Here is a 20208-nt window from a genome sequence, read left to right on the forward strand (position 1 = left end):
TTATGCATGAGTGTTTCGCAAGTTACATTAGTTTTTTTATATATCTAAAGATTTTTTTAATTACAATATTAAATGAAAAAATAAGATATGCTTAAAGCAGCATGGGTATTTAAAAGAAATGAAAATCTTGATTTGTGGACGTTGTCCTTTACTTTATGTAATGTAATTCCTCTAGCATTATGATCAAGGATGTCAAGTGCTTTCTAGGCGCACTAGTGTATTGTGGTTAAACTTCTAAAGTCAATCCTTTTGTCATCTAATTGTGTGAGGCTAGACTAGGCCTTGCCTTGCAATGACATGAAGCACAGAAAGAGGCCACCAAGGTGGTATTTCTATAGCTAGAAGCTATTAAAAGGTATCAACACCTTCAAAAAAAAATTCATAGATTGAATTATTGAGGGGTTCTCCTAAAGCGGGTTGGTTTATTGATTTCGACTTATTGACTATATAATGATCATAAACATAGGTTAATGGAATTGATGAGTATATATATCAAAATTACAATAGGAAAGTGCTAAAACATCTCTTAGAACAAAAGTCAGAGGAAAAATTGAACAAATTTAAGAATCCCAAATATTAAAATACAAAATGAAGTAAAGAAAGAGTATAAATACTAAAATACAAGATGAAGTAACCAAAAAAAAGAACAAGGCCTCTATAGTAAGGATGTCCATACCCACTAGAATTGGATAAAAAGTGTAGAAAACTTTTGAATGATATAAATGAAAATATTACGTTGATTTATCTACAAGATTGAGTTATAATCAAATGCCCCATTTATGTTTCCCATCTTACCTAATTATAAACTGAACATATGTGGGGAAACAACTTTTGAATTGAGCAAGTGTAACCAAACTAGAAATGAAAATAAATAGATTTAGGGCAACAACTTTTGATTTGAGCAAGGGAAAGCGAATGAAATCTCTTGAACACCTGCTAATTTAGATAGGTCAGGAAAAAGTCATGAAAAGAAGACTGCAATAACCTTTTGTGCAATTTGACATTTTTTACTCATCTGGCATTATCCACCTATATGTTGTTATACATGCTCAAATACTTATAGCTTGATTATTATGTAATCAATACAAAATGCATACTTTTATTTGATTGGTTCATGTAGGTCAGAAAGTTTTGGAAATATTTCAACAATAACAATTTGTCCTTAGGTCAACAAAAATGAAATATCGTCAGTTGGCTTCTGTTAAAACTCAAAGGGAATCCCTTGTTCTGTATTTTTTTTTTACATTCTTTGTCTTCGAATTCCCATACTTTAAAAGTAATTGTAGATTCGGAGTCAAAGAGAGAAATGTAACAAAGAGGATACAATTCTATAAGCACAGACAGACAATGGGTTTGAGAATATTAGGATGCAATCATTTAAAACATGTTTTGGTTTTGTGAAAACTTTTTGATGTGATTAATCCAACAAGCTATAAATAGGCGCAAAAGTACTTTCTAGTGTTAATTTTTAAAACCAACAACTAATTTAATGAAATTTTAGAAATGAAAAACTAAACATGAACTTTCAAAAGCATTGATCAAATATATTGAGTTTTCTAACAAAATATTGCAATGGAAAAACAAACTTGAAGACACAAGCACACCATAAAAATAATACACTATAAATTTACCCAGGAAACCCCAACCGGAGAAAACCTGCCAACTTGTGTGTTCTTATTATGCTTCAACAAACTATTCAGAAAAAGATTACAAAGAGGGAAGCCTTCTCTTCACTCAACAAAACCCATAACATAAATTGATTTGTTCCCTTCTCTACCTCTTGGCCTAGCTACCTGTGCACTATACGAAATCGTACAAATCCATATGGCTCCTCTGCGTAGTTGAAGATGAACACTCATTGAAAAATTTGAGGTTGTTTGACCTCTCTTTCTTTCCCTTGTTGCGTTGAACTGAAAACCCTAAGCGTTGAAATGGACACCCTTCTTCTGTTGAGTTGAACACACAAGTTGTCTGGTGCATCATGAGCCTAGTCTGAACCCTTTTCCTCCTTTGAAGTTTACTTGGACCCACCATCTCCACAAATGGTTGAGATTAGATCTCAATGGATGATTGAGATCACTTCAAATAATTTTGATTATAAGAAAATTAAAAATTTCCCAAGTCAAAATAGTGAGATAAAGTGTAAAATGTTCCTTTAGCCCACCCATGGTCCCCTTGCTAAATTTAGTGCACCTCTAAATTTAGTTGAACCCTTCCTCCTCTAAGTCCATTTAACACTCCCTGTTAGAGAGGAAGGTGTTATGTACTACACCTAATTTATCTCTAAAGTAGACAAATATGCCTCTTGCCAATTCTTTGGTCAAAATATCTGATGTTTTCTCCTCTAAAAGCATGCACTGGAGTCTAACTTTAGCTCTTTGAACATAACCTATGATATGGTGGTATGAGATCTTGATTTTCTTGGAGTGGTCATGAAACATTGGATTTGCAGAGAGTTTGATTCAGTTCTAATTGTTGCAGCATATGACTGTGTGCTACAACTTTTGACTGAACAACCTAATAAGTAGTTTCCTCAAACATATGGCCTCGCAGGCTACCAGTCTAGAAGTTGTGTACTTAGCCTTAGCTGAGCTTAATACCACTGATCTCTGATTCTTTTTGAACCAAGAAACAACTATTAACCCAACACTGAAAGTACAACCTTAAGTTCTCTTCTTGTTTGTTGAACCCATACCCAATGTGTATTTGTGAAGCCTTGAATCCTCACTCCATCAACTTGCCTATAAAACAACCCATAATTTGTTGTGCCCATGATATACCTCAACACGTGCTTAGCAAAACCCCAATGCACATTAGTCTAATCAACAATGAAATAGCTCAATTGGTTAACTGCAAAGAAAATGGTTGATTGCATGTTCACCAGATACATCAACCACCCAATAAGTTTCTTGTAAAGTGTGGCATCAAGCATACACCTTGCTCCATTTTGTTACTAGACGTATGGTCATGGCCCTGCACTCCTGCATGTCGAACCTCTTGAGAATATCGTGCGTGTACCTTCCCTGCCCCAATAATATCTCCCATTCACCCTGCCATACCTCATGCACAAGGAAATAGTGCATCAACCCTATATCCTTCATCTCAAACTCCTCTACGAGATCTCTCTTGCAATCACCAATGAGCCTCTCATCCCCTATTAATACCAAATCATCAACATGTAGCACAATAATTAGAGGTTTCCCCACAACCACAATATAATACAAGTTAGGGCCAACTTAACTCTTGGTGAAGCCAAATCGTAGAAGGTAGTTGTGTGTCTAGGTACACCATGCCCTCGGTGACTGCTTGAGCCCATAAAGGGCTCTCTTCAACTTGAAAACATGCATGTCTCTATTGAAAGTCTCAAACCCCTTAGGCTTCTCAACATATATCTTTTCCTCAACAACTTCATCAAGGAAGGCAGTATTCGTGTCGATTTGGTAGATCTCCCACCCCATTTGTGTTGCAATATCCAATATAGTTCTAATGGATGAGTATTGGGCCACAGGTGCAAACGTCTCATTGTAGTCCATCCCTTCAAATTGAGAGAACCATTTGGCCACAAATCTAGCCTTGAAATTTTCCAAAATCCCATCAATTGCATGCTTAATCTTATACAAGAAACATGAACCAACCACTGACTTTCCAACCAGTCTTGGCACAATCTCCTAAATGGCATTCATCATGATGAAGGAACATTCCTCTAACATGGAATATAGCCATACCTTCTAAGAGGTTTCCTCCTTATAACAAGAAGGCTCCGAGTCTATCAACTCAGCCATCAATACCATGTAACCTGTATATCTCTATGGTTGTTTACTATGTCTAAATGTGGAGTTGGGAGCTCCAACTGTCTCATGAGATTCCATGATCAACTGATCTACCCACTTGGCTCATCCTCTCCCTATACTAGGAGTCATTGGATGAGTGGTCCCCTCTCACTCTACTCTCTCCTCCTTTTCCTGCTCTTTCTACTCATTTGCATGTTTCTCAGTCTTCCCAATAACTTGTTGTGATGAAGTCTAAGGAGTTGATTGAGCCTCCTCCTTGGGAGCTTATTGCTACTCCTCCTATGTTACATCGTGCTCATGCTCCAAGGCTTCCTCAGAACCATTTCTTCCTCAAACTTCACATCACGCCTGATTGTTCTCTTTCTGAGTGTTGAGAATTACACCTTATACACCTTAAACATATTTGTGTAGACCACAAAAATACCCTTTTCTGCTGTGGGCTCCAATTTCTTCCATTTATCAAAAGGCACATGGCAATAAACAATAATACCAAAAATTCAGAAGTGAGACACATCAGACTTATTTCTTGTGAAAACCTCCTATGGTGTGACTCTGCCTAACACCTTGTGTGGGAAAATATTTTTCAAAATGTTGATTTCCTCTACCCAAAGGAACATCAGCAACCCTTAGTCATGCAACATGTCCTTAGCCATTTCAACAGTTCTTTGGTTCTTGTGCTCATTCTACTAAGGGTTATAAGGCATGGTGAGCCATATCCTAATTCCCTCCTTGGGACACAACTCCTTGAAGGCATTGGAGATGTACTCCCCACCATTGCCTAACCTCGGTTCCTTGATCTTTTTACCTATTTGGTTCTCCACCAAGGCTTTAAACTCCACAAACTTTGAGAAGACTTCATCTTTCTTCTTCATGAAGAAGATCCAAGTCTTTCTCGAGTGGTCATCAATGAAGGTGACATGATATATTTATCCCATAAGGGATAGAGAGGAGAATGGTCCACAAACATCCGAATGAACCAGCTCCAAGATGCTCTCAACTTTGTTGTCTTTGTTAGGGAAGGATGTATTGGCATACTTTCCAATTTTGCAACCCTTGCACATGTCATGCTGGTCAACACTACACTATGGCAGTCCTATGGAAAACTCTCTGAGAATCTTCAATGCTCCATGGTATAAGTGACCCATATGCCTATGCTAAAGCTCCCCAAGGTCATGACTTTTCTCACTAACTCCTCTACTACTCAAGGCCACGTTTATATCAAACTAAATTCTATATAGGTTCTTCATGCTAACTCTAATATGCCTAGCTACTTCAGAGTTGAAATGCTTGATAAAGGTGTTTCCTCTATGGAAGATAACCTCATAACCCTTGTTCTCTAAGGTTGAGACTGAATTGAGGTTTTCTTTCAACCTTGGGACGTAAAGAAAATATCTTAGATAAAGAGGATTCTTGGACACCCTCTCAAACTTGACAGTACCCATGCCCTTGGCTAGGTACCTACCATCATCTCCAAGCTTTATGTGAACTTTCACGTCCTTTTCAATCAACTAGATGAAATACTCTTTGTTCCTGGTCATGTGATAGGATGCTCCAATATCAACATACCACACATTTCTATCCACTGAGCTTGCCATGCAAGCTATGAATGAGAACTCCCTCTTAAAGTGAGAAGTGAAATCCTCCACCTTTTTCTGATGCTGCTACATGGTCCTTCTTGGATCTCTTATTCCTACTTTGACATTTGGTGGATTAATGTCCAAATTAATGGCTAGAGAGGCATTTTATATTAATAAGATATTTCTTCTTCTTCTCACCTATGGATCTGGACTCAGCCCATCCAACACTTTTCTTTCCCTTTTCCTTGCCCCCTTTTCCAGCTAAGGAAAAGTTCTTCTCTTCCTTTTTATTTGCGTGAGTCCCTGCTTTGGCTTGCTTCTGAATCTCCCCTTGGATGCAATCACTCCATAACTTCTCCCAACCTGGTAGATTTTCTTTGCCACTAATAACATTAGTAAATTTTTCTCATGAGTTGGGAAAACCCAACAACACAAAATTGAATAGGTCTTTGTACGATATTGTCTCCCTAACTCCAACAAGCTCATCCCTCACTTGAGTGAACCTAGTGAGATATGAGCCCATGGACTCAGACTTCACCATCCTAATGTTTTTGAGTATTTTTCTAAGTACTAGCTTCCTGGCCTCACTTGAACCCTGGTATAACCCTATGATGACTGTCCATAGAGCCTTAGATGGCTTCGTGATGGATAGGTGAGGTATGATGTGATCCTTGACTCCTTCAAGGATAATTATTCTAGCCTTTTCATATTTCTTATTGTATCAATCTAGTTGGTGAGGACCTACTTATTGGGTTTGATCTGATAATGAGATCTAAGACAATAATAAGGTATTACAGACTTATGTGCATGGATTTGTCTATGTCATTTTATGCAATGGATCAATAAGATTGCGAAATGCATAGACAATGAAGCAGTAAACAAAACATAATAAACAACACATAACACAACAAATTTAATAAGGAGTTCACCCAAACTCCTCGGCTACATCTCCTAGTCTAGCCTTCAGTGGTGGCCTCCCTATTATGTCTTCAAGCATAGTTCTTTTTACAACATTGAGCTCAATTTGAGCCTCACATACAACAGAATACAATAATAAGAGCTTTACTTGAACCTCTCAAGTTCTCTTTGAGTACACAGACTCCTTCAATGCTCTTTATCGTTGTGCTAACTTTGTCTTGGCATTTCCCTGCAATACTACCCCCTTTGTTGCACTCTCTGTCTGTGGCTTTAAATCCAACACTGCCTGTTCGCTTCATGTTCCTGTCTCTCTGTCTCCTCGGCCTCTACACGCTTTGAATCCATCTACCAGCGTTATAAAATCATTGCTTAACGCATGGAGAGGAGGTGGCCACCCATTCTGTAACGCCAAAGTGCCTCGGGCCTCTGAAACTCCTGAAACGGCCGCACTCTGTTTTCACAGTGAAAATGTATTTTCACAGAGAAATTATGCCAAAACTCAATATCTCGGACTTTAAAAGTCCTTAACTATGATTCATTCCTTTATCGGGCCCATCCACAAGTCACTATCGCATATCAGAAGGGCTCTGTCCCTTGTGTCTCATAAATGTATTAAGAACTATGATAATGCATTAGGGATGGCTTTCCCTAGAATTGAAATTATATGTAATGGCCTTAAGGTACCCTTTCGGATCCAGCTTATTGCATCAGCGCTTTCCCCTTCACATTTCGTTTAACAAACGAAACTACGAAATACATTAAAAATGAAGCTTGGCAGATCTAAGATTCATTTAATATGGCTTATAATTCATCGGGTCCGGTCCATCGGATCGCATGTATGTATGTACGATAACCCCACTCTGTTAGGCTGCTCCAATTGCGATATCGCTATCGCTCATCGCAATAATCCCCGGGCCGTTGTAAGCGCTTCTGCAATCTCCGATATCGATCCAACGATGTAATATGGGCCATCGATTGGCGCATTTGATCAATGGTCCAAATCAACTCTGCCAATCGTCGTCGCAACTTTCATGAGCTCTGCGCTGATAACTAATAATCGTTGTTGCATCTCCTATGTGGATCCCGCTAATCTCTACTGAATGTCACCACAGATTGCGATTTGCCGCTCATATCTAGACCGTTGATTGGCCAGATCTGATGGCCATTGTGCATCATTGATTCCACCTCCAATACTCTGTTTTTCCATTGATTTCATGGGTTTTTGCCTCCTTATAGTGGTTTTAAAGGCTTCCTTAAGCTATTTTTCCTTAGTTTTGGCATGATTTTATTTAAGTTTTGAAGACAAAGAGTGTTTCTTGGATCCATTTGGATCATGCCTTCCCATTGAAAAGGATTTTGGACCACCAAAAGTTGGTTTTCAAGCATTGTTTAAGTGAGGATATAGTTTCCTCACTTGCCCAATTGTAGTGGCCAATCTAGGGTGCTAGATTAGACTAGATTTATTATCAACCAGGGTCGGTAAACTTCGAGGCATGCGTCTACAGTCTATAGACATAAAGGATTCCTAACTAAGTGTTTATTGTGATAGGTTGCAGTACTTCTTTACAGGAGGTTAAGATATGTTTCCTCTCACTTTAACACTCAGATCACCTAACTTATCTAACTGTCCTAAGGATACAGTGTATTACTAGACTGAGATTTTGATCCCCTTACAAGGATGCTATGCACAAAAGCTATGTCTAGTTAACACTTGAGCATTCATGGAAAATCAAAAGCAATCAAAAGCACACAAAAATTTAAATGCATGAAAAACAGAGTCTATGGAGATGCTTCAAAATATAACGATAGATCAAATATTTTACAAGATATGGTTCAATGATCTTAACGATGAAATCTTCAAGCTATCACCATAAATACCATTTGTGAGAATTTCAAATCAAATTGACAAAATCATAAGCATGGAAATAACATTAAACACTATGTGTTCTATTCGAATTCGAAAACTTCTAAGGAAATGAAATTAACAGTATACCAATCCACGCAGGGCCCGTCCACGTTTCAATGGTACACTGAAGTAAACTCAAGCAACGAGAGAATTAATGTATAAACACTGTTGGAGTAAAACCGGGACTGTATTCAAGTACTGTAGATTGCAATTACATACAAAAAGTTATGTTCTCAAATGATGTACAGAGATAATAATCGTAATTGTCTCGTTAACAAAAATAATACACAGTCTTTATCTGCCTGACCCTATCAGGATCGAATGTACATTCATTGAGCAGTTGTTTCCGCTTTTACAAAGGAATGATTTTTGGTCATTTCTAATCTAAACCGATTTCCAAAAAGAAAACAAAACGAAACCGGTTTGGGAAACTATGGCTTTTACTGCCTTTGTAACCAAAATGCTGAGGTTTGACCAGCGTGGACCGCATAACTAGGAGCTTTTGATTTGTTGTAGAATCGATTTTTCACCATGCTTGTACATTCCAGTTTTCGTTCCTATCCATTGCTTTGGCTTTCCTGTCATGCCACGTGTCAGATGATAAACCATTTACAGGATGTTATGACTTCCTGTAACCTTTTTATTGAAAATTCCTAATTTCTAACATAAAAACTCATAAATTAACTTTAATGCAAACTAACAACTATAATGCTATTAATTAATCAATTTCAAGGAATATAAGAGATCTATGGAGGAAAAGGTATACAAATGATGGTGTTTTTAGAAGAAAAAGATGGTAATGGAATGGTACCAACATCTCCCCCAAGCTTAATGAATTAGCATGTCCTCATGCTAATCCTGATGTGCTGCCTGTAAACTCTGTCCCTGCCTGTACCTCTGTTGCTTTCAACAATGCATTTATGTTCTTCTTAGCTTGGGCATCTTTCTGAATGTGGAGCTCATGTTTCAAACTCTTGTATTTCTCCTTGAGGGCTTTCTCTTGGGTATACCATTTGGTTGCCCACTTGCAAATGTCAGTTTGTTCAGCCTCGAATTCGTTGATTTGCTCCCTCAACATCTCATTTTTCTGTTGAGTCTCTTTACTCTGTGCTCTTAGCATTTCATTCTCTTTCTTGATGACTTTCTCCAGCATGTTGGCCTCCATCAGTTCTTCTTTTAACTTTTCAATTTTCTTTTCCAGCCTCCTTTGTTTCTTAATTGCGGGTGGTGACTCTTTTCCTTGCCTATTGTTGCTCTGAACCTCCATTTCGGCTTCTGGTCCAGGCTTTGAGTGAGCACTACTCTCAATGTCCATTGGTGCATGTGAATTTGATTCTGGTTGGTCTTCTTGTGGCTGGGTCTTTTGTGTTCTCCTGGATCTTCTTGTATATGTAGTAAAAATTTTATCTTGCTCCGTTTTCTGGGCATCCTCTTGTCTCATTTTTCTCGTCCTCACACTACTAATGGGTGGAGGGACATTACTTGATTTGCGCACAGGAATCTCTTCATCAATGTCATGCATAAATCCTGAGTGCTCTTGTTGTTCTTTCTCATCCTCTTCATCTTTGATTTGGTTAGCAGCCAAGAATTCCTTCCACGTTTTTCCCCTTCTCTGTAATTCAAATTCAATGAGGGTTTTAATTAACCCAAAATTACATAAGCTTTTGTCTTCATTACCCTTTCTCTTTTGGATAGTTTTTGACATCTTGGTCAAGCTCTGCAAGAGGAAATATGGTAAACTAATGGTAAACAGGAGTTTGATGTGGTATAAAAAGACTATGTTGTAGTGACCCTCACACGTAACAAATTTTTGGATGATATACACCATTTCGTCCCATGGATGCATCAGCCAGCTCCTAGGGACACCCTTCTTCCAGTTAATAGATGAAATCCTCGACCTGGACATGAATTGGGTCCATGATTTCTCTTTGAATTGTTTTGTTTTGGAGTATTTTTCTCCTTTTGGGCTGATCCCCAAGGATTGTGCTATGGTGTCTTCTGAGATCCTGAATGAAAAATTGCCTATCAATGCTTTCTCCCCATTAAATGTAAAGGCAAACTATTTGGTTACTTCCTCATTGCTCCCATTAAACTTCTCCAAGAAGGGTAGCCATTGTTTTTCTTTTAAAATTGCAATGCAGTCATCGTGGTACTGAGAACTGTCAAATGTGCTTAGCTCTACCCTATTAGTCATTTTGATAAATAAAACCCTGCTCTAACCCTCTTTGTTTATGCTTACTAATTTAACAAGGGTATTTTGGTTTGTTACCTCTGCTTTTCGCTCCACACAACTGACCTGGTAGCGCCCTCTATTCTTCGAGATCAGCTCCTTCAATGGCTTAAGCAGTGATTGGGTGACTGTCCTTGAATTATGGCGGAGGTGGAAACTTGTGAACCCGATTACTGTGCTTTCCTTTCGTAGCACTTGCTATTCTCGGCCTTTGTTTTTAAAATCACAGCACTTGAATTGCTTAGTATGGAACACCTTTTTTACAACTGAAAATGAAATAGAAATTTAACAACTGACTTGACCCATTTCGCTATAATGATAACAGAGCGTACTCATATTTCTATGATAGAGGAGTGACTGTACTGGGTTGTATGAATATTATCATGAGAACGCCGCAAGCATGTATGGAGTACTGGAGTATAACAATGGATAGTTGTTTGCATTAGTCGACTTGATCGAACAATCATGTTATAACTCAGCCAATTCAAAAAAAACAATGAATGAAACCGTGTAACATTTGGCTTTGTAATAGTTCACCACCTGTCCCTTGCTCATTGGTATTTGGCCGAACAAGGAGATGTTGGACCGATAGTAAAGTTTGATGGCCGATAAGGAGTTAATAACAAGGTTGGGAGGGTGGTATAATAGAGGATTTAAAAATCAGAGGAGGAGGAGTATGGGGATAGGCTAGAGTATTGGAAAATGATAGGAATTAGGAATATGATGAGGGTGATGTATATGTGGGTGTTTTTGAAATTGATATCATAATCAGTCATAGTCATCACATTTAACACTAAAGTAATCTAAGAATTTAAATGTTAAAAATAAAAATTGCAATAATACATTACACTTTTATTGGTTGATCAAGAGTTGAGTTGGCATGCATAGATAGGACTAGTCTTTCTTGTTCAGATATGACTAATCTTTGTTGTCCATAACAGGTCCCTCTGAGATAAATTTGGATGCAACAAGTCCCTTTGAGATCTAGAGAATATGTGTGCAGCTTCTTTGAAATCTGGAAAAGAACTATATATGTGCAGGTTCCTTGATCTTTGGTGTTTGATGGAGCCTCGGAGACAAGCAATCTTTGAATCTCTGTTGAAACTTTGTTGAAGCTTTGCTGAAGTAGCTTGAGATATCAGTCTCTATCAGGTCCCTTTTATGTTTTTTGAACAGGTCCCTCTAATGTTGATGCTAGTAACATGGTCTTCCGAACATAACAGGTCCCACTGCATAGTGCTTTTAAACAGTTCCCTCTGATTAGAACAAAGACAAAAACAACTTCTTTATTGAAATCTGAAGTGTTGAAACAAACTCTTTAAGAATTTACAATGAGGAGATGAGATAAGAACAAAATGCTGATGCTTCTCCCCCACTAAAGTTGTGACTTGTCCTCAAGTCATTATTCAATGGATGAATCAAACAGGAAAAAAAAAGAAAAGGAATTCTTACCAGCCAAAGAATTGGTTTTCAAGTAAGAATTCTGGGTTAGAGTGTGCCAGAGTCTGGTTTTCACATCTAACCCATTATTATTATTTTATTTTTTTTAATTTTCTTTTGAATTTCTAAATTGAAATGAAATGAACTAAGGCAGAGATACTACAACTGAAGGCTGCAATATCTCAACCTCTCTTTGTTGAGATACAGTTTGAAGAAAATTTTGCTTGCTGATGGGCCTATTGTAAAGTTTCAAGCGATGGCCATTGACAGTAAAGGGGTGGCCTTCTCCATTAATGGTAATGAGTTTAACTGATCCATTGTCATAAACTTGAACGATTTCGTACGGGCCCATCCAATGTGTGGTAAATTTGGCTTTATGATCTCTGAATTTAGAATCAAAGAGTAAAGCCCAGTCTCCTTCTTTGAACTGCTTCTTCTTGATATGTGCATCATGCCACTGCTTCCTTTGTTTTTGCATGAGGAGTGTTGTCTCCTCTGCTTGTTGCCTCATTTCATCCAGCTGGTTCAACTGCTGAATTCTTTCTTTTTGTGCTTCATTAAGATCAATTCCCAAATCTGCAGCCATCTTAAAAGTATGTATTTGAAACTCAATAGGAAGCATTACCTCTTTGCCATACACCAACTGATATGGTGTAAATCCTGTAGTATTCTTCCACGTGATTCTATAAGCCCAGAGTGCATCTTTGAGCTTCTCTTCCCAATTCTTTCTGTTCATTGCCACAGTCTTAGTGATAATTCCTTCCAAAGTTTTATTTGTGGATTCCACCTGGCCATTGGCCTGTGGATGGTAAGGTGTACTTCTTCTGTGCTTGATTTGATATTTTTTTGTGATGTCCTTAACCAACTTTGAAGTAAACTGAGTACCTTGATCAGTCACTATCTCTCTTGGTACTCCATACCTTATAAAAATCTCTTCAAAAAGAAAGTTTACCACTGTTTGTTCAGTTGCTCGAACTAGTGCTTTAGCTTCAACCCATTTTGTTACATAATCAGTACATACTAAGATGTACTTCTTACCATTGGAAGTTGGATTAATGGGTCCTATGAAATCTAGAGCCCATTTTTCAAATGGCTCTAGGTGTACTTGAGGCTGAAGTGGCATCTCATCTGTAGTTGTTGGCCTACCCATTCTTTGACAGCTATCACAACTCTTCACGTACTTCTTGGAATCCTTAAAAATAGATGGCCAGTAGTATCCAAGACTAAGAATCTTGAATGTTGTTCGTTTAGCTGCAAAATGCCCACCACACGATTCATCATGGCAAGATTTTAAAATATCAATTATCTCATCATTTCTTACACATCGTCTAATAATCATATCATAACCAGTGTAAAATAGATCTCCATTAATCCATGAGTATCGAGCACTTTGTTTGACTAGCCTCTTCTTTTCCTTTGGAGTAAAGTATGGAGGTGTTCTTCCTGTGGACAAATAATTGGCCAAGTCAGCATACCAAGGATTCACTATTGAAATTGCAAATAGATTTTCATCTGGAAAAGAATATTCAACCGGAACAACCTCACCTTGATTTTGCAGTCTAGAAAGAAAATCTACCACCTGATTCTCCTTACCTGGTCTATCTAACACTGTGATGTTAAATTCCTGTAACAATAATAACCATCTGGTAACTCTACCACTAGTTACTGGTTTATTCATTAAATGCTCAATGGCAGAATGGTCAGTATGTACAAAAACCTCATAACCAGTTATATAATGTCGGAATTTATTCACAGCATGTATGATGGCAATCATTTCTTTTTCTGTGACTGTGTAGTTTAATTCTGCACGTGTTATATTTTTGCTAATGAAATAGATGGCATAATGACAAGACTCCTCTTTTTGGCCTAATGAGGCACCTACTGCAGTATCAAATGCATCTGTAAAGATGTGAAATGGTAGGTTCCAGTTAGGTCCTTTTAAGACTGGTGTGGTTGGTAACTTCTCTTTGAGTGTTTCAAATGCTTGCTGACAATGCTCATTCCAGTTGAAAGGTGTATCTTTTGCTAGAAGTTTAAATAGAGGTGAAGCTGTTTTACTAAAATGTTCAATAAACCTTCTGTAATAGCTTGCATACCCAAGGAAACTTCTTACCTCTTTTTGAGTCTTCAGAATTGGCAAATTGACAATGATCTGGATTTTCGATGGATCAACTTTAATGCCTTGAAAAGAAATATAGTGGCCTAATACTATCCCCTCATTTAACATCATAAAACACTTTTCATTGCTTAGGGACAGATTAGCTTCAATACATCTCTTCAAAACTTTTTCAAGATTCTCTAATGCATGCTCAAATGAATCACCATACACTGAAAAATCATCCATGTAAATTTCAACGCAATCATGAACTAAATCAGCAAAAATAGCTAATACGGCTCTCTGAAATGTAGCTGGAGCATTGCAAAGTCAAAATGGCAAAAAATTATAAGCATAAGTGCCCCAGGGACAAGTAAAAGTGGTTTTGTCCTGGTCCTCTAAGGCTATTCTGATCTGGTTGTAGCCACTGAAACCATCAAGAAAAGAGAATGATGATTTCCCAGCTAATGTGTCTAGAACTTGGTCAATAAATGGTAGTGGGAAATAACCTTTGAGCGTTGCTTTGTTCAATTGTCGGTAATCAACACAAATCCGCCACTTACCATTTTTCTTGGGCACTACTACCAATGGGGATACCCACTGACTGTCAGAGATAGGATAGATAAAATTGACTTTCAACAGTTTTTGTAACTCCTCTCTAACAATATCCTGAAGCATGGGGTTCATTCGTCTCTACGGTTGCCTCACTGGTTTGATATTACTATCGGTATAAATATGGTGAGTGCATGTTTCAGGGTGAATCCCGTGCATATCGGTGTAGTCCCAAGAAAATGCTTTTTGGTATTTTCTCAATAATTGAATCAATTTTTCCTCCTGAGATGAGTCTAGGTGAGTTCCAATATTCAAAGTTTTTCCTGGACTAATCTCTATGGTCTTGCTCTGTGTGTTTGTGATAGATTGAATGGGAAAAATGTCTTGAAATGTTGTTTTCAAATATTGAATGGTGCATGTTTCCTGGAAATTTTGTGCCAAAAGTTCATCTGCAGCATGGTATTGGTCATTTCTCAAATTTTTGGAAACATTAGGCTGAGAAAGGAACAACTCTACCAAATCATCATTATTATGTTCTTGAAAATCATAGATTTGGTTGATGCTAAAAACATATTGAACTTCTTCTTTGTCATTGTATTTATCATCAAGCTATAAATTGTGTGCTACTACTGGTGATTGTGCTGATGGGTAAAGAGTGAATTGTTTTCTTTCAGTTCCTCGTGAAATAATCATATTACCCGATCGACATCCTATGAATGCATCAGCAGTTGCTAACCATGGTCTACCAAGAATGATAGGGTGCCCTCCTAAATTAGATTTTGGTTGAAGAACTAAAAAGTCCACTGGATACTCCCAAGAGTCCAGTGAAACAATTATGTCGTCCAAAATCCCTTCAGGAATCACTTTAGACCTATCAGCGAGTTCTAGAACAATTGTTGTGTGTTGCAAATTTGTGAGCTGGAGTGTTTTCATGGTTTCAAGAGTCATGACATTTATTGCGGCCCCAAGATCAATTAAGGTGTTTGGAATATGTATGTTGTTAATGATTGTAGTGACTTTGGGAATACCAGGATCAACATACTTTTCCATTGAGATGGTGTTTGTCATAAGGCCAGCTAAATGTCCAATAACATGAATGGTTTGTGGATCAACTCTTTTCCTAGTAGGCTTTTTAAGGCACAGTTCTTTGATGGATTTAGTATATATGGGAATGTCTTTTATGGCTTGTAGTAGTGGTATTTTTATATAGACATTCTTTAACTCATCTAAAACATCAAACTGTGGTATAGACATGGGAATTTTTGTTTGGACCAATCGGTCTGGAAAAGGTGGTGGATGCAACGGTTGCATTTGTTTATTTTTGGTGTCATCATTTTGTTTTCTTTGAATTGAAGTTTCATTTTCATTTTCTTCGTTTTCTTCTTGTTTATCAGTTGTTGGATATTCTTTGTGAAGTACCTTACCAGACCTCAAATTGATATTTTGCAAGGGTAATGTGGGATATGAGGCTCCCTCATCTACATTGTACGCTGGTCTCTCTGCTCTATTATTTGGATTTGGTACAGGTTGAGTAGGGATTTGAGTAGGTCTGGGAGGTTGTGAGTTACATGGAAGTTGTAATTGTGGTGGATTTATTGGTGGAGGAGCAGGCAATGCTTATTGAGTGGGTTGAGGTTGATGTGGGTAAACAACTTGTTGCTGAGGATATTACTGATATGATTGAGGATATGGCGAGTATGGCTGATGATATTGTTGATATGGTTGCGAATATGGTTGGTATTGTTGAGGATATGAATGATATTGTTGAGAGTATTACTGAGATGGTCTCCATTGTTGTTGTGGGTAATTTTGGTGCTGCCATGGCATGGGTACATTCCACGAATTCTGAGCATACATCTGATCATGTACAGGAAATTTCAAATTCTGGTTTGGGAACATACCTTGAGGTGCTGGTTTTGGTTGCCATGGTCTCTTTGCGCCCATGTAATACACATTTTCCATATCTGCATTAGCTGCCACATTACAATTCTACAAAACCTTGACTTTAGAGCAATGAAATATATCATGATTTTCAGTACAAAAGTCACAAACTTGAATGTTTTCTAATGGGCAGTCTTTTAAGGCATGTTTCTTCTGGCATTTTGGGCAAAAGATAGCCATCATTTGATCTTCCTCTTCTTGTCTCTTCTTAGCTTTTAGAGTGTCAATTTGAGTTCCTAAGGTGCTTAATAGATCTGTTTTGAATTCCTCTAACAGGTTCCCTATTTCAGCCCTTGTGACACTTGCTGAAGCAGATTTTGTGGCTTTGGATGATATGGTTCTTTTTCCAATTTTGGCTTTGCTCCTAGAAAACTTTTCACATAACTCAGCAATTTCTTCAAAAGGTAAAGTGGAAATATCACCTTTGCCCATCAAATTAAGATCATCTAAGTATTCCTCTCAAATGCCTTTTAAAAATATTGTTCGAATCAGATCAAGAGGCATGGTTCTATGTTTTGATTTATGTAAATTGTAAACAAACTGCTCTAAGTACTCCTCTAAATTTTCATCCTCTTGTTGGTTCATCCTAAAGATATCATCTTTGGAATCTTTTGATCTACAATAAGGTTGGTATTTTTTTAGGAATATTCTTCTCATGCCATCCCAATCAGTTATCGCATGTTCACCAAGCCCCATGAACCATCTTAATGTTGATGCTTTTAATGTTGCCGGGAAGAGTCTAAGCCTATGGGCATCATCCGTGTAACCATATGTTCGACATACAATGTCAAACTCGAACAAGAATGAATCTGGGTCTTCTGAAGCCATGCCATAAAAGTTTGGTAGCACAGATGGGGGTATGTTTTTCATTTTTATTTCATCATCCTCCTCTGGTTCTTGGATAGGAAATTTAAAAGTTGACTCTTCCTCTTGACCTTGATTTGGTGGTCCTCTTTCTGATCCATGTCCTTCTTCAGCCATTTTGATAGGTTCCTCTGTTGATTTAGTTTCTTGTTCAGTGTCACTTGTTTCAAAGAGAAGTTCAAGGAAAGATTGTTGAGTTACTGTGCTACTTTCTCCTTTTATAGAGGATTCAGGGAAATGTTTCTTCTGTGATTTGTGTGCTAATAGAATTTGCCTCTCGATTAGTGTGAGTCTTTGCCCTGATTTTTGTTTATCCTCTAAGTTTTGTACGGTGACTTCCTCGGCTGATGTTGTGTGTTCAACGTTTCCTAAAGGGTCTGCTCCTGATGGTAGGTTAGTTTTTGGATGGGGGGTTTTTATGAATCTACCTTTATTATCTCTAGATCTAGGCATAAGTAAACATGACTTCTAAATCTATGTTTTTGCTTGTTTTTGTTTATTTAATTTTTTTTTTTTAATTATTTTTCGAAACCCTCTAACTACGCCTCCCCGGCAACGGCGCCAAAATGTAGTGGCCAATCTAGGGTGCTAGATTAGACTAGATTTATTATCAACCAGGGTTAGTAAACTTCGAGGCATGCGTCTACAGTCTATAGAAATAAAGGATTCCTAACTAAGTGTTTATTGTGATAGGTTGCAGTACTTCTTTACAGAAGGTTAAGATATGTTTCCTCTCACTTTAACACTCAAATCACCTAACTTATCTAACTGTCCTAAGGATACAGTGTATTACTAGACTGAGATTTGATCCCCTTACAAGGATGCTATGCACAAAAGCTCTGTCTAGTCAACACTTGAGCATTCATGGAAAATCAAAAGCACACTAAAATTTAAATGCATGAAAAACAGAGTCTATGGAGATGCTTCAAAATATAATGATAGATCAAATCTTTTACAAGATATGGTTCAATGATCTTAACGATGAAATCTTCAAGCTATCACCATAAATACCATTTGTGAGAATTTCAAATCAAATCGACAAAATCATAAGCATGGAAATAACATTAAACATTATGCGTTCTATTCGAATTCGAAAACTGCTAAGGAAATGAAATTAACAGTATACCAATCCACGCAGGCCCTTCCACATTTCAATGGTATACTAAAGTAAACTCAAGCAACGAGAGAATTAACGCATAAACATTGCTGGAGTAAAACCGTGGCTGTATTCAAGTACTGTATATTGCAATTACATACAAAAAGTTATGTTCTCAAACAATGTACAGAGATAATAATCGTAACTGTCTCATTAACAAAAATAATACACAGTCTTTATCTGCCTGTCCCTATCGAGATCAAATGTACATTCATTGAGCAGTTGTTTCCGCTTTTACAAAGGAATGATTTTTGGTCATTTCTAATCTAAACCGATTTCCAAAAAGAAAACAAAACGAAACCGGTTTGGGAAACTATGGCTTTTACTGCCTTTGTAACCAAAACGCTAAGGTTTGACCAGCGTGGACCGATAACTAGGAGCTTTTGATTTGTTGTAGAATCGATTTTTCACCATGCTTGTACATTCCAGTTTTCATTCCTATCCATTGCTTTGGCTTGCCTGTCATGCCACGTGTCAGATGATAAACCATTTACAGGATGTTACGACTTCCTGTAACCTTTTTATTGAAAATTCCTAATTTCTAACATAAAAAATCATAAATTAACTTTAATGCAAACTAACAACTATAATGCTCTTAATTAATCAATTTCAAGGAATATAAGGGATCTATGGAGGAAAAGGTAGACAAATGATGGTGTTTTTAGAAGAAAAAGATGGTAATGGAATGGTACCAACACCAATTTGTATCCATTTTTCACTGCTGGGCTTTGAACCTTTGAGTCCAATTCTAAGGTACTCCACGTCCCCTCTGTGCATTGTCCTCACCTTCCTGTCTAGAATTGTATCTTCCTGTATCTCATTGAGGTATTCAGGCAATAGATCATCAATTGAAGGCAATTTACTTTGCTCTTCAAGATCTTCAATTAAAGAAGGTTCAAATAGTTTTAAATTTTTTGCATTTACTACTGAATAGATGTGCATGTATGTTGGCAAATCAAGGTGGAAAGCATTCTCACCAATTTTCTCAAGTACCTTAAAAGGCCCGTACCTTATTGGCTTCAGCTTCTTTCCTTCACCTTGCATTCTGCCCTTGTTGATATAGAGCCAGACTTGATCACCAACTTGGAAGTTGTGCTCCACCAAGTGTTTATCATGCATTGCCTTATACTTGGCTTGGCTCTTTTCCAGTTGTTCCTGTACTGCTTAGTGAATTTCTTGGATCTGTTCAATGAATCTAGTTTCTTTGTCCACATCACTGTGTCCAGCAACTGCTATGTCTTTTTCAAAGACAGAATCCAAGGGAGACCTTGGTAAGAAACCAAAACAGGTCTCAAAAGGAGATCTCTGTGTAGAAGAATGTTTAGCACGGTTGTAAGCATGCTGCACATAACATAAATGTTCATCCCAAAGCTTGGGATGCTTGCTGCAATAACCCCTGAGTAAGTGGATCATTGTCCTGTTGACTACCTCTGCTTGGCCATCTGTTTGTGGATGAAAGGCTATGCTTTTCTTCAATCGGGTGTCCATTAATTACCACAGACTTGACCAAAACTTCCCAAAAAATCAGGAGTCTCGATCAGATATTATGGAAGTGGGTAACCCAGAATGCACCCAGACATGCAGAAAGAACAATTTTGTTGTTTGTTCAGTTGTAATTTGTGTATTACAAGATATCAAAATACACATTTTGCTGAACCTATCCACAATAGCATACAAATAGTCGTGACCTTTTCTAGATTTTGGCAGTCCTCCAACAAAGTCCATGGAAACACTTTCC

The sequence above is a fragment of the Pinus tabuliformis genome, chromosome 7 (genome assembly GCF_031772625.1).
Source record: "Pinus tabuliformis cultivar Carrire ecotype Pingquan chromosome 7, CPIR1, whole genome shotgun sequence".
Lineage (NCBI taxonomy): Eukaryota > Viridiplantae > Streptophyta > Pinopsida > Pinales > Pinaceae > Pinus > Pinus tabuliformis.